Source organism: Triturus cristatus, chromosome 4_2 (genome assembly GCF_964204655.1).
Source record: "Triturus cristatus chromosome 4_2, aTriCri1.1, whole genome shotgun sequence".
NCBI lineage: Eukaryota > Metazoa > Chordata > Amphibia > Caudata > Salamandridae > Triturus > Triturus cristatus.
Genome location: NC_140586.1, coordinates 833263714 through 833274892, shown reverse-complemented (window position 1 = coordinate 833274892; position 11179 = coordinate 833263714). Strand labels below are relative to the sequence as shown.

At 45.8% G+C, this 11179-nt stretch overlaps 1 non-coding gene across 1 annotated transcript; it reads right to left on the bottom strand.

Annotated features, from left to right (window-relative positions):
- Positions 1–8855: 8855 nt before the first annotated feature.
- LOC146835202 (U5 spliceosomal RNA) lies at positions 8856–8970 on the bottom strand. Its single transcript, XR_014960931.1, has one exon. It is a non-coding gene; the product is annotated as a U5 spliceosomal RNA (small nuclear RNA).
- Positions 8971–11179: the final 2209 nt, after the last annotated feature.

The following is an 11179-nucleotide window of genomic DNA, read 5'->3' as shown; positions in this document are numbered from 1 at the left end:
GTATTGTAGTCGTATTTATAGAGCGCTTCATATACCTAATGAGGCAACGAAGCACATTTGTGGATGGGTAGCACGCTATTTCATGGAGTGCCATAGATGGAACAGTGCGTATTTTTTGTGCAGTCTACATGGGGAGTTTTTTTATGTCATTCGTCAGGACCAGAGTAATGCTCCGAATATGTTTTGTTGCTAAGCCTCAGCAGGAACTTGAAGACAAAACAAGTGAGTGATGGCTTGCATAAACATTCTGTTGTGATCTATGAAGATAGACACCTGGAGCCAGGAGGTATTATTAAGTCTTCTTTATTCAGTTTCCAGTACAGGTCACATCTGTCTTGACCCCAGCCAGCCTAGTGTGGTACCAGCCCCACCAGGAGCAGCCTGCCTAGCTGCTCAGCCCATCTTCAACTGCCAACACTCATCCACTCAGACACCCAGGCATTCCATGCATCACAGGCACACCAACATTCCATGACCAACTCACGCTCTGGCTGAGCAGCTAGTGGCAGCAGGGCTGAAGTACATGTTATACAATTAAGTAGGGTATAACACATTCCTTTTTAATTAATGGAAGGAAGTGCGTGAGTACAGTCTGCCCTACATGTGTAGTGTTTTGGTGTGTGAATATGGCTGAAGTTGTGCCATAAACAAACATGTGGTTGCATTTACTCATTGGTGTAGCAGAGAATTGTGAGGCTAGACACAGTCATAAAAGCGAATACCTGCCATCTATAAAGTGGTCTGTGTATATACAGTTCAGGAGGTTTATGCAGCAGACAATGGGTAATGAAAAATGCTGCAAATTCATAAGTCTGTGGAAAACGTTGTTGCTACAAAGTTGAAAAATTCTGCGGCTCTGCACGTAGTGACCAAAGGTGTCTGTCGTGCTGCAATTAAGCCGGTTTGTGAACCAGCGCTGGGGAAGAGAGCGGCAGCAGGCCATATTTAGTAAATATTGTGCTGCACTGCTAGTGTCCTCTGGTATTCATGTGTCCCATCATTAAACGGACATGTGCATTTAGAAGTAAGCATGTAGTGACAAAGGCTGTTACTAGATGTCCCTGTTGAGTCAGCAGCACAAATGTGCAGTAACGCAGGTAGGGGCATATCACCAACAAACTGCGATAAACATTGCATAGCGCACATAGCGCGAATTTGCATAACGCCGGCTATCGCCGGAATTAATCGTCGAGATAACGCGTTATTATCAAAGCTTATCTCCACGAAGATAAAAATTCTGGCGATAGCAGCGTTATGAGGGAACATTGCTGGAAATCCAAGCAATGCAACTACAGCGCTAAGGGAATCCTTGTTAATTGGGAGAGGTGGACTTAGGCTTAGAATCCACCTCCCATTATAAATATAGCTAAGTCTGACATTTAGCAGACGTTAGCAGATGGCGATAACCGCGGTTAGCGACGTTTTTTATGTCGCTATGGGAGTCAGGGCTTGATGATACCGCGAAGTGCGGTTAGCGACTTTTCCAGGGTTGTTCCCAGAGGGAACGCCTAAGGAACGCCTACTTTGCATGTCATTAGCGATTATTATCGCTGACATGCAAAGCGGCATTGACACGGGCGCTATTGCAAGCAAGCCGTCGCTAACAGCTGTTAGCGACAGCTTGCTGATAGGGCGATAAAAATATCGCCGCTTTAGCGGCAAAAAGTGCCGCTAAAGCGGCGATATTGCTCTTGATGCTATGCCCAGTAGTTATTAGATGGCCCTGTTGAATCAACAGCACAAGGGTGCAGTAACAGAAGCTGTCACTAGATGTCACTGTTGAGTCAGCAGCACAAAGGTGCAGTAACGCAAACTGTTACTAGTTGTCCTTACTGAGTAGGTAGCGCACAGGTTCAGTAACGTAAGTTGTTACTAGATGCACCAGTTGCATCAATAGGACAAAGTTGCCGTAACTAAAGCTGTTACTAGATGTCCCTGTTGAGTAGGTAAAATGTAGTATGTTACAATCTTTAGTAATCACATGTTGATCCATATGTTAATATGCTGCTATATACCATATTAACAAAGCAGCGTTAAGATACAAAAAGTGGCTTAACGCCACTTTGTAAATATGGAGCAGGGCATTGCGCCACAGGAACGTTGATAAAAGTGATGTTCGAGTGGTGAAATCCGCTTGTAAATATGCCTCACAGCTACTACATCCCTAATAATCTCCAACAATAAACAATCTGGGGGCATATTTATTAAGAAGTGATGGAGCGCGGCGTTAGCCTTCCTGGCTTAATGCCACACTCCGCCTCTTCTGAAACGCAGGGCTGCACCATATTTACAAGAATATGGTGCAGCCCAGCGTTTCCCCCTGCGCTGACACTAAATTTAGCAGCCTAGCGCCAACACAGACAGCCTTGCGCGATACTGCAAGGGTGTTTGCATTGAGGGAAAGATTGTTTATGTGCAGGAAGGTCTCCCTTCCTTCACATAAACAATCTTCAAATGGTGTTTTGTAACTTCTATGTGTGCTGCTTAATGCAGCACACATAGAAACTGCAAAACGTCACTTTTTTAAAAATTATTGTTTATGTGCAGGAAGGGACACCTTCCTGCACATAAACAATCAGCGTTTTGCTGATTCTGTGTTCTGCATTAAGCAGCACACATGGAAACAGCAAAGACGAGGAGAAACTAAATATTTCTCCTCGTTTTGCCAGGTTAAGACCAGGTTTTCCCTGGTCTTGATTTTGGCGCTGCCTCCTATTTACGCCACCCTTTTAAATAGGCGGCAGCATCAAAATCAGTGGCTTTTGGGGTGGAACACGCACCGCAACACCCATTGACCTTCGCTTTCACGCTGAGTACAACGTGAAAGGGTGGCTTATTTACAAGGCAGCGTTAAGCCACGTTAAGTGGCTTAACGCTGCATTGTAAATGAGGCAAACCCCGATCACCACTACAACATCCTGAAAAGTGACGTTGTGGAGGCGATAGGGGCATGTAAATACGCCCTCCTGAATGTTGCCTTGTTTGATGATGTGAGCTGTGCTTTCGAGACATATTATGACGTCATCATTCAGCGGATGGCCCTTTTGAAATGAAGTTGTGAAAGGCTCCTTTTCGCTATTTCACAAACCATTTATGCCACAGGATCCAATTTCGAAGAGAAATTCATGATTTTATAAGCACAAATATATTGATTTTAGTTTCCTCCGACTTACAATAGCCTCCACTTAAATGGACGTCAATGTGTAAAACCATTCCCCCACTTTTTTCTAATTCTCCCTCTTTCGTGTTTTCATACGTTGGCATTTATTACATCACCTGCATTAAACCATATTAAAGCAAAGATCATTGGGCGTTCTGAAGCAAATCACTTCTATCTGCTTCAGATTTGGCAACTGAAGAAGGTCCTGTGCATACAGGAGGCTGGCAACAGCCAACCCCGGGCTCAGCTGGCTCTGGGTACCACAGCCTTTGGGTACTTTGGAACCAAGGTTGGAAAGGTGTGGCGCAGCGGCCAGGGCAGCTGACTTCGTAGCACAGGGCTCAAGGTTCGATCCCCAGCTCTGGCGGCAGCTCAGCTCAGCACCTTGTGACTCTGAGCAATAGCTCACGTAATTTCCACAACGGCCCCCAGCGCCTTGAGACCCGTAAGGGTGAGTAGTTCACGCTTTCCAAATATGGATTCACATTCACATTCACAAGGTCTCATTGCAAAATCAAGGAATTCAGTGAAAAACATTATCAAAACCTCCTCGTCTGTGTTATCTCATAAGGCGAGTGCTGCGGCTGTGCCAAACGAGAGAACAGGATCGACTACTTCCTATCCAATAGCAAATTATATTTTGTCAATTAATTAATAATGAAGACAATACTTTTGCACATTGTAAAACATTTCCACACATTATCGTTAGAGCGCAGTAAAACTGTATGGCAATAGTCATTTAAATTGAAAATGTGTTCTCTGTGATGGCAGTGCTCTACCACACCATGCATACTCCACTCTACACCACTCCACGCTACAAATCTCTGGGGTACATTTACTAGGAAATGGCGCAGCAGTGTTTTCCCTTGAGCTATTGCTAAAAAACGCTGCCTAGCGCCAGCGCAGACACCCTTGCGCCATTTTGCAAGGGTTCCTGCATTGCAGGGGTGATTGTTTGTGTGCAGTAAGGTGTCCCTTCCTGCACATAAACAATCCATAATGACGAGTTGCTACTTCTGCGTGAGCTGCATTCTGTAGCACACATAGAAGTAACAATTTGCCATTAATTAAGGATTGTTTTTGTGCAGGAAGGCACACCATTGATTGTGTTTTGCTCCTTCTATGTGAGCTGCAGAATACAGCACACATAGATAGAGCAAACAACGAGGAGAAATAAAAGTATTTCTCGTCGCTGCGCCACTTTTACACCTTCGTTTCACTGGCATTAGTTTTTGACTCTGCCTCAGATTTACAGCTTCTTGTTAATCTGGGGCAGCATCAAAATCAATGGGTTTGGCATGGAAGCGCCCACAGCGGCACCCATTGCACGCCCCTTTCACGCAAAGTGATGCGTGAAAAGGGGTCATATTTACAAGGTGGCGTAAACCACTCAAAGTAGCCTAGCACCGCTTTGTAAATATGGAGCAGGGCATAGTGCCACTGGAGCATCTGTAAAAGTGACGTTTCTGTGGCGCTATGCCCTTGTAAATATGCCCCTATATGTCATTCCACTCCATTTTATGAAACTCCACTCCACAACATGCCACTCCATTCTACGACACATCATGTCATTCCGCTCCATGACACACCATTACACTCTACGCTATGCCCTTGTAAATATGCCCCTATATGTCATTCCACTCAATTCTAGGAAACTCCACTCCTCAACATACCACTCTATTCCACGACACATCATGTAATTCCGCTCCATGACACACCATTCCACTCTACGACATGCCACTCCCCCCTACATCCCTCCACTCTGACACTGTACCACATGCCACGCCATTCCAATATACTCCACGCCACTCCACTCTATGCCACTCTACTCTATGCCACTCCATTCAAATCCCCTCCACTCTACACCCCTCCACGCATGCCCCTTACCCCACTCAAATCCACCCCAATCTACCCCACCCCTCTCCAATCTACCTCACTCTACTCCGGTCTACCCTACTCCACTCCATCCCAATCTACCCCACTCCACTCCAACTCAATCTAGCCCACTCCAAGCTACCGCAATTCACTCTATTCATAACCACCCCAATCTGTCCCACTCCACTCCAATCTACCCCATTCCATTCCAGACAACCCCAGTTTACCCCACTCTACCTGAATTTACCCCACTCCAATTTACCTCACTCCACTCCAATCTACCCCAGTCCACTCTACTCCACTACACTCTACTTAACTCAACTCTACTCCACTCAAATCTACACCTCTCAACTCCAATCTACTTCGATCCATCCCACTCAAGTCCACCACACTCACCCCAATCTACCCCACTTTAATCTCCACTACACTCGAATCTATCCCACTCCATTTCAATCTACCCCAGTCTACTTCACTCAAATCTAGCCCAATCTACACCACTCCAATCCACCACAATCTACTACACTCTAGGGTACCACAATCTACCCCACTTCACTCCAATTCACCCAACTTCAATCCACTCAATCTATTCCACTCCACTCTATCCCACTCCACTCTAACCCAATCTACCCGACTTCACTCTACCCCACTCAAATCTACCCCAATCCACCCACTTGAATCTATCCAATTTATCCTCCTCCACCCCAATCTACCCCAATCCACCCCACTCAATTCTCCCATCGCCCCACTCCATCTCATCCCACTCTGCTGCACACCAATCTACCCAACTCCAATCTATCCCACTCCAATCTACCCCAATCCACTCCAAATCTAACTGACTCCACGCCATTCTACCACACTCCATTCCCATTTATACCACTCCAATCCACCCAATCTATCCCACCCCCACTCCAGTCTGCCCCAGTCCACTCCACCTTAATCTACCCCACTCTAATCCAATCCATCCCACTCATCTCCGCACCACTCTACCCTACTCCTCTCCAAACCACCCGATCTTCCACAGTCCACTCTACAACAATCTACCCTACTCCAAACTACCCCAATCTACTCCAATCTCCCCATCTACTCCACTCCACTCTAATTGGCCCCAATTTACCTCTTTCCATTCCAGTCTACCCTACTCCCCCCCAATCTACCCCAATTTAGGGGAATATTATTAAGGGCATTATCGCCGCTTTAGCGGCACTTTTTGCCGAGAAAGCGGCGATATTTTTATCACCCTATTAGCAAGCCTGCGCTAACATGCGTTAGCGCAAGCTTTTCGGCATTAGCTGCCGGTTTTTCTATCGCCATGCATGCCAGCGATGATTATCGCTAAGGACATGCAAGGTAGGCGTTACTCACCTAAATTTCACGGTAAAAGTTGCTAACACCACTTCGCCGTATTATCTAACATGACCCGCGATAAGAAAATTTGCGCCAAACACCGATGAACGCAGGATTTTTACACCTGCTAGTAACCTGACTAAAGGTGCTGATACATGAAGGTACATAAGGCAGAGTAGCCAAGATCTCCATCAGGAGACCCACAAACATCAAAGAGGTGCACAAAGTCACAACGTCAGGGTGTCCAAGTCACTGGAGTTGGTGTGATTCCCTCAACTTAATCACAGACATGATTGTGACAGATTGTTTACCTCCCTGTGTGGCAGCAGGAGGTACTCGTCTAATATTGCAGTTAGTGCCCACTATATGTCCTATGCATGTGGACAGCAGTACGTGATGATTTTGTCACGCGGCCACCCGGGTTTGCAGGCACTCCATGGGTCAAAAGATGCATTGGCTGCAATATAAATCCCACTAACGCATCCATTTCCGCCGAAGCAAAGGTATCGTAGTAATACTTATCGCCGGTTAGCGATCGTTTGTGCGTCCTTTCCCAGACAGTATCGCATATTACCAACGTGTTGATAATACGTCGAAAACAATGCGTAAACTATCCGGGAAAGGATGCGATATAAAAAATGCAGAAACTTGGGGTTGGCGATCATTATCGCCATTACTAGATAATATGCCCCTTAATCTTTAGCAACTCCAATCTACCCCACTCCAATCTACCACTATAATCTGCCCCACTCCAATGTAGCCCACTCCAATCTACTCCATTCCACCCCACTCCAATCTTTCCCACGCTACTGCAATCTACCCCACTCCAAACTGCCACATTCTACTCCACTCCACCACACACCATCCTACCCCACTCAACACCACTAACTCTTTGCAATGCTGAACAGCAGCCACACTGGTGTACAACATGGCTAAAACATTTTTTTGAAATCAAAAAGTGGGGTTCCAACTTGCACACCTGTATTTGTAATGTGTACTCAAAAATGTAATGGAGGTAATATGTTGAAACCAGTGCGTGCTACTGTGAGGTTAAGGTCCATTTTTTTTTACATCATTTTACTTTTACTGCAACTGTCTTCATCCATATCCTCCTCTCCTCGATCGCCATCTAGTGACTGGTTTGGAGGGAAAAAAGAGACAAACAGGTTATTAATCCCACCAGGACCTCCCCTCCCCCAAGTTAAGGCTGGGGTGACACTTTCAGCCCTCAGGTGCCGTTGTTGCTGTTTTCGTCTGATCCGTTCAGTGCCGCATCGTTCACAGGCGGCTGTGGATCATCTTCCAGCAGGCCAGGATTGATGTCTCCTTCTTCCCTACTACCAGGCGATTCATGGAAAACAGAAGAACATCTTTAAGGCAGCACAGGAGCCCCCATCAGTCCTGGAAATCTCCGAGAGCATATTTCCCTGGATACAAACCATACATTACCAAGTTCACAGTGATGTGTGATGTTGGTATCCATGCTCTAAGCTCCGTGCTTAAGTCCTTCAGCAGGTCCCAGGCGTAGGCGCATTCCCAGGAGAGATGGTAGGATGCCTCATCTGCAGTTCATCTTTTCAGGCAGGGATTGTATCGCTTGAGCACTCTTGCTTGCATGAAGGCTCTCACTGGCAGACATACTGGGGTGGCCATCCAGGTGATGTCTTTATGGTGGTTGGCCAGGATATTGGAGGTGATGTTCTCCCACACGTGGGCCGCTGAAGCAGATGGTAGAGGGCTAATCGGTTCTCTGATGTCCTTAGCAAGGATCTGGCACTAGGCAATCTTAGGAGTCCACTGGTTTGGGCAGCAGCCACCAGACCAAACTCCTTGATGAACTTTTCCACTTTGTTTTAGAACCACACAGCACCAGTTGTAGGGGATGGAGCTCACCCACTTTGCCCATCCGAGGCGCCTCTACATAGGCAACAGAAAGCCAGCATGGCTTTCATCTTCTGTCCTCAGGGTGCCCCTCATGGTGGGGCACTCGAAGATTCCCCTCAGGATCTTGGCGATGTGCTGCACTCCCTTTGCTAAAACACACTTCCAAAGCCAAAAGCTCTTGCATAGGAGTAAACTATCGGCTTTGCCAATGCTTCTTTATTATGGAGTATGGAACCGTTCCACCCTCACACAGGGAACATCTAACTCACATTTTGTGGATATGGCATTATTTATGTAAACACTGTAAAACATTTGAAATTTGAGTCACACTGACATTAAAATAAACAATAGAACTTAAACCGGAAGTCAATCAAGAAAAAAAAACGTAGCATTAGAATAATAGTAAAATGCCTCTTTATAAAACAACTTAACAGGAGAATTTACTGAAGGTTTGATTTCACTGACAAATTCATAGAGAATTAAACTAATGGCAATTACATCACGCAGCATTACCCACATAGATAATGATACCCCAAACTTTTCGGTAGCTGGCATTTAAAGTTTTTTAATTATTTTTTTAACTGATAAGAGCAGCTCTATCAGAGATAGAACTTTCAAAAATTGAGTGAAACTCTTTAATGTTCCTCTCCACGGAAATCTTTAGTAAAAGGCGAAAGATTTATTCGGTTGAAGAGAAACCAGAGTATACCCACAATTTGCTGTGGGAGAGACCGCATGGAACAGAACGCCGCGGACTCTTAGTGTGGGGACAAAAATTAACCAGATACCGAAAATATATCCTAGAAAATACATTTTTGTTGGTGTTTTGATATTGATAAGTAGTAAACTTGATTCAACTACATAAAAAGGATGACAAATAACAGGGGATTGTGGATATGTAAATAACCCCTAACGTTACCCACGTGACAAGGCTTCTGAGCCACACGTGACCCTCGGGAGTATAACAGCGGTTTACTTTTGTTGCTCTCATTGCGCTAATTGTGCTCTCGGTAGTAGAACGCTTTACACAAGCATTAGTCTACCTCCACTACACAAGAGCAGTTTTGTTGATATATATTATTTACCCGTGGCGTCTTTCAGTGATTTGCTAGGAGTAACAGGCTGTTGAGCCGCAGCCGGGACGCGAACCCTTGCTCCAGACTCGGCAGCTCTGCCTGTTAAATCGCCCCTTCGCCCCTCACGCAGCACAAGCTCCTGCAGCAGTGGGTCTGAGGGGCCTGACCGGCCCAGTCACCGCCGGATCAGTCCATCTCCTTCCCATAGTTATGTTTAGGGTCATTGAATGGGGCCCATCGCCAGAACAGCAGCAAAAGATGCACATTTTGGAACTGACGACCAGCTTCGGATCACGGCTTCCGCCCAACCGCAGGGGATTCTGAGAGTCACTCTTCCTCGTGCCTGTAAGGTGACTGGTTGTCTTGTAAAGCGCTGAATGGGTCAGCAATCAACATCGCGCTACAGAAAACTGTAAAAAAAAGAGGAAAAAAATCTTTCGAAATTAAATGCCCATTATTCACCGTGGGTCAAAATATAGCGCCACCGTGACATACACACATTTATGAGAAAGATGCACTAGTAACCCTTTGTATTTGTATCTCTTGGAGCACGCTAATGAAATGAACACGACACACTCGGGGCCAGATTTACTAGTTTGTTCCGCAGCGCAGCGCAGCAGCTGCGAATGCTGCGCTGCTTGAGAAGGAGAGAGCAGGAGAGCGCTATATTTACAGAAATATGGCACTCTCCTCCCCTTTCCCTCAGGCGTGGCCCATGCAAGTTAGAGCGGCGAGGCGGGGTGTGGGGAAATCGACATACAACGACAAGGGAAACTTAAACAAAACAAGAATTGGCATAGCCAATAGGCCTCGCTTTTGGGACCTTATAAGTATTTAGTTATGCAGCACAATATCCTTGGTGCACCAACACCAACTGTTGCATGACTTAACACTTAAAAGGTCCCAAAGGAGAAACCTATTTTTTTTTTTTTGTGTGCATCTTTTATATAGCACGAACTCGACCCGAAGGTATTGGCGCACTGGACATGAGCACTGTATTTACATTACATATTAAGGCACGGGGAGATTAAGTGTTTGCACAGATACACAGGATGTGGACGCGACCCCGAGGCTCGAACCCTGGTTTCCAGCACCAAAGTCAGCAGTCTAGCCGACAGACCACATCCTCTCCCCAATTGCTTATGCCAATGCTTGTTAATTCTTAGTTCTAATCTGGAAAGAAGAGATACATTTGTTTTTCGCTTTTAGAGGTGTCCCAGCATTCGACTGCTAACACACTATCTCAAGAAAATTTGCAATACAATTTGTCTTGCAAATCCAACGTCGGAGTATGAAAATTAAATGGACAGAAAGTAAGAAAATACTTGGAGAAACAGTGGGGCATATCAGCAAGGCGGCGCTATGAAATTATCGCCGCTTTTGCGTCTGTTTTCGGGTGAAAAGCGGCGATAATTTAATCGCCTTATCAGCAAAGACACACTATCCTGTGTTTTGCTGATTTAGCGCCCCTTACAACAACGCCTAGCTTTGCATCTCTGATATGCAAAGTGGGTGTTCCGTGCCAAAATAACTGGAGAAATGTCGCTAACCGACATTTCTCCAATTATCAAGCTGCACGTAAACAAGCAGAGCGATAAGAAAAGTAGCGCTAACCACAGTTATCGCTAGTTTCCTTACGCCTGCTTGTAATCTGATTTAGCCATGTAATCCAATGGGAGGTGGATTACATGGCTAAAACCACCCTGCCCTATCAGCAAGGTATCGCTGGTCGCAGTGCGATTATCGCTGGATTTCCAGCGATAATCACACTGTTTTCCAGCTAACGCATGGATTCCTATCGCTTTGGAGATAAGCGTTGCTGATAGCACGCTATCTCCGC